This window comes from Mastomys coucha, unplaced genomic scaffold (assembly GCF_008632895.1).
Source record: "Mastomys coucha isolate ucsf_1 unplaced genomic scaffold, UCSF_Mcou_1 pScaffold7, whole genome shotgun sequence".
Classification (NCBI taxonomy): domain Eukaryota; kingdom Metazoa; phylum Chordata; class Mammalia; order Rodentia; family Muridae; genus Mastomys; species Mastomys coucha.
The window spans coordinates 16,483,096-16,487,987 of record NW_022196913.1 but is presented as its reverse complement, the minus strand read 5'-3'; the positions used below and the strand labels follow the sequence as shown (position 1 = coordinate 16,487,987).

Genomic DNA, 4,892 nt, shown 5'->3' with positions numbered 1-4,892 from the left:
CCTTTGACAGATAGGAATTGTCTGCTTTTATGGTGGGATTTCATGTGCTACAAAGAAGAAGTGGAAATGGAAGGAGGTACCAAAATGTCTACTTTACTACAGCAGACAGCGTGGTAGGGAGAGACCACAAAAGAGGAGGGAAGTTACTGCTGATACCTGGTTATTGAAGGTCTGGTGATTCAGCAGTGGCAACTTTTCAGCTCAGAGCCCTTATAGGTCAGCTATTACCTCATTCTTCACACATACATAAGGGCAATCTTCAGGCCATCTATACCTGGTATACAGATGGCAGCTTCTTTTTACATGAAGGGGCTAGAAAAGTTGATTATGCCATCGTGTCAGACACGGAGATGGTAGAGGCACAGGCCCTTCCTACTCACACCACTAATCATCAGGCTGAACTAATAGCCCTTACCCATGCCTTTCAACTGGCACAGGATAAATCCCTCAACATCTATACAGATTCCAAATATACTTTTCATATCCTCCTGTCTCATGCTGCTATCTGGAAGGAGCACGGGTTACTTGCCACAAAAGGAGGACCAGTAACTAATGCAAACCAAATTATGGCCATGCTAAAGGCCTCCCATCTCCCCACAGCTCTTAGGATTGTCCACTGTAGATCCCGCCAGATGGATGACTCTATTGTCTCCAAGGAAAACAACCAAGCTGACAAGACAGCTAGAGCTTCCACCCTCAGGGGCCTAGATTTGTTTCATCCTCCCCAGGACATTCTTACACTACAACCTACAACCTACATCTCTACCTTCACCCTGTGACACCCACCAAACTCTGTGTCCTATCTTCACCAACTCTTTTATCCTAACAGCCAAGCATTATCTTCTTTTGTCAAGACCCACCTACAGCCTACTCCTGAGGACTTAAACTTCTTGAAACCTATCACTGCTTCTTGCAAAATCTGTCAGATGTCTGACTCCAACTCAAGGTACCGTAGCACCCCTTTTCCTACCCATCAGGTTGGAACTGACTGGCAACTTGACTTTACCCACATGCCCACTGTCAGATGTGCCAAGTAGCTCCTGGTCTTAGTGGACACATTCTTGGGGTGGGTAGATTCATTTCCCACAACTAACAAAGGGGCTCAGACAGTCTCTGGTTTACTCCTCTGAGAGATCATCCTCCGGTTTGGTGTCCCAGCCTCTCTCCAATCAGACGATTATCCCAAACTTACTTCCCAAGTTTCTCAAATCCTATCTAAGGCCCTAGATATCCCCTGCATTTTCACATTCCTTGCCACCCTCAATCTTCAGGTAAGGTAGAAAGAACTAACCAATCTTTCAAAACCACTCTTGTTAAGCTGTCACAGGAACTTCACCTTGATTGGGTAAAACTCCTACCTCTGGCACTTTTCAGGTTACGAGCTCTCTCCAAGCAGCCTCTCCTCTTCTCACCCTTTGAACTCACTGTGAATGTCCAGTTCTAACTCCTGGTCTTTCACCTAAATGCTCTCTCTCCCCTTCCAGGCCATCTGCTCACCCCATTACTTTGCCACCTTCGTTCTCTCCTATGGAACTTTGTTGATTACCATCTACCATGGCCACACACTATCTCTTGTCCACTGCCTGTCAACATTGGAGACCAAGTCCTTTTATCCCCTCCAGGTCTTTGGCCCTCACCCCTCTCTCCTGAATGGCCGGGCCCTTTTAAGTTAATCCTTGTGACTCCTACAGCTGCTAAACTCAAAGGACTCTCTCATTGGGTCCATCTGTCTCACTCAAACCTTTCATTCCTCCACTTAAAAATGACTTTTCTTCATACACATTGACCCTAACAGGACTGTGCTCTTTTAAACTCCAGAAGATGTTGAGATCACCCACCTTGTCCCCAATCCCAGAAAATGAGACTCTACTCTGATAGCCATGCTCGATCTCACTGGATTAGAAATTGTTTTCTCATCCTCCCTCAGCTGTTCATTTCCATCCAGGGTAGCCCTTACATCCGGAGATTTGAGGTTCAAGAAACCCCCACAGATAACAACCAGTCTTTCCAAATAGGGTCAGAAAACTGCTCCAGAGCTGGATGCCAGGAACTGATCCAAATTGCTATCATTCCTGTATCTATTATCCCATCTAAATATTATGATCTCTATTCTTGCTTTCTCTTTGATCAGACAAAAGATTATTGTAGAAAATGGCCAGATGATATGGGGGCTGCCCATATTGGTCTTGTCAGATACATATGCTAGGATCATGGATCAATTATTTCTTCTATCAACACCGCAAGACACTCTTTTTCTACATACAAGACCCATGGGATTCAAGGTGGGAAACAGGAGTTGTTGGTAAGTTCTACTGTAAAAAATCAGCCCGGGTCCCATCCATATCCAGAGATAATATGTCTCAATTGCCCAACCCCTAGATATAAGAAAAGTAGGGGAGATAATCAAACACTCCTCCAAGATCCTTACCTCATCCCTTGACATCATCCCTCATAAATGGCACTAACTTGTCATTTTAGCTTTTGCTTCAGACCTTGACCTCGTGACTCCTTAATGTCACCAGGCCTGGACGCTTTAAAGATTGCTGGTTAAGTATACCCCATGGAAATAACTCACAACTGTCACTTACAGTGTTTCTGGTGATACTGCCAAGTAAACTTACCTCACCCTTTCTCAGCTGCCCTGACTCCAATGTGGCCATGACTCCATACCTTACCTCTATCCTTCCTCTTTGGCATGACAAACTGTTTTAAGACCTCTGGGACTTGTTCTGTAGGAATGCTGAGGTCCTTAGATTGCAATAGAACCATATCCCTCGAAATATCATCTCTGCCACAATGCCCTACAGTCCAAAATACATCAGTTCTTTGTGGCACTCAGACATATCTTCACCTACCCACCAGCTGGTCAGGAGTTTGCACGTTGGTATTTCTTTTCTCTGGACCGGGAGTAATCCAGGGAAATAAGCCCCTGCCAATCCCAGTTGTAGATATGATAGCTGCCCAACATCAGAGAGCAGTCCAAGTTGTGCCACTCTTGGTTGCTACAGGAATAGCCATAGGTGTTGGCACTGGAGTTGCAGGGATAACAACTTGCATGACCCAATATAATATATTCACTTCCCAGTACTAAAGTGATCTTCAAGAAATGACTGAAACTGTTCTTATTATCCAAAACCAGATTGATACTTTGGCAGCTGTGGTGCTTCAGAACCAACAAGGGCTAGATGGCCTGACAGCTAAAGAAGGTGCTCTTTGCCTGTTCCTTCAAGAAAAATGCTGTTTCTATGTCAACCAATCCAGGATAGTAAGAAATAAAATCCAGGAGCTACAGTCAGACATAAAGAATTTCAGGGACCATGAGACCTCCAGTTCTGGGATTTTTGAAAATCCTATATGGAGGTGGATAATCCCTTTTGTAACACCCCTCCTAGTCATCTTCCTGGTGTTATTATTTACTCCCTGCCTTATTAATCTTGTTTCTATAATCCTTCAATGACAGATACAAAAAAATTCTAATCAAACTATTAATCAGCTTCTGTTACAGGATTACCATCCGCTGCCCAGAGAAGAGCCACTCACTGTCCACAGAGGAACCTGATGTGAATGTTTACCAAGTAGATCCTGATGGTGAAAGCCAGTTACACCCCAAAATTGATGATGCCCCTATGTAGCAGGAAACAGCTTAAGAGACATGATGCCCTCATTCCCTTTTCACCATAGGCTTCCCCCTCCCTTTTTCTTTTCTCCTCTTTATAATAACAAGAAGGGAGGTTGTTGGCATCAGGACCTCTGAAACTGTGACGTTACATAGGCTGGCCCCACAGACCTGTTGCCAAGGCAACAGCCACCATATTCCCAGAATCCACTTGGCTCACCTCCCACCTTTACCTGTGACCACATCACCATCCATATATATAAGAGAAATGCCCCTCCCCCTCTCTCTTTCTGCCACCTTGTCCCTCTCTCTCTCCCAATAAACCTCTTACACATGGAACTGTTTTGGGCCTAGTGTGCTGTGTTAAGATGAGTTAAATGTGCTGTGTTAAGCTGCTATTCTAACACATCAGAAGGGGCCCAATCTAACACATGGAATCTACTCCATTCTCACTAAAGAGAACTCTCTGTGCATAAAACCACAAGTAGCAATGAAGAGTAGAGATGCTTCTAAAATATTCCAGAAGCAAATTATAAACATAGTTTGGAGGTTAACTGGATGAAGATATTAGAAACTGGTCCTTGTAGATGGATTTCACAACAGTGTGTTGCTACACTGAGAAGATGCTGTAGTTATTAGGGTCAGAGCCTGGGCTCTGGAAGCCCTAACAAGTTAGGCTCAGTCACCTGTCCTAAATAGACATGTTAAACAGACAGGCAATGGCAAACAGTAAAAATCATTAAACATGGCCACACTGGGAAGAGAGCAACTATGTCTGATGAGTTGACAGCTGTCTTTGGAGTCATTGCATGGAGTTTAGTTTCAATAGAAGGCAAGAGGCATACGTAGCTGAGAAATATGGGGTCCCGCCCATCATCATTCATATTGGTTCAGCTCTGCTGTCTCCTGTAAAGTCCGATGGGTTGTCCTAAGTCTGTAAAGTCTATTTCTGGGTGATAGGTACCTTCAGTCTTTTCCTTTGTAGCGTTGCATTGCGTCATTGTCACCGTCATGCGCATCATCATCGTTGTCATTGTCATCGTCGTTGCGCAACGGCACCGACACCGTTGCCACCTTCGTGTCACATCGCATTGCGTTGCATCATTGTCGTTGTTGTCACTTCCTCGCGTTGCCGTTGTCGTTGTCGCGACATGTCATGTCGCGTCACCACGCATCGTTGTTGTTGTCATTGTTGACTTTGTGTCATTTTCACCGTAGTGTCGCTGTGCGACGCAGCACGTTGTTGTCATCGTTGCATCGTCGTTGTCGTCATTGT

General features: G+C 44.7%; 1 long non-coding RNA gene across 2 annotated transcripts in view; it reads left to right on the top strand.

Moving 5' to 3' along the window:
- Positions 1-646, top strand: part of LOC116081820 — a 40,409-nt gene extending 39,763 nt beyond the window's left edge. For both annotated transcript variants that reach the window (XR_004115019.1, XR_004115020.1), the window contains one exon: positions 601-646. This is a non-coding gene — a long non-coding RNA (uncharacterized LOC116081820). The remainder of the gene's footprint in view (positions 1-600) is intronic.
- Positions 647-4,892: the final 4,246 nt, after the last annotated feature.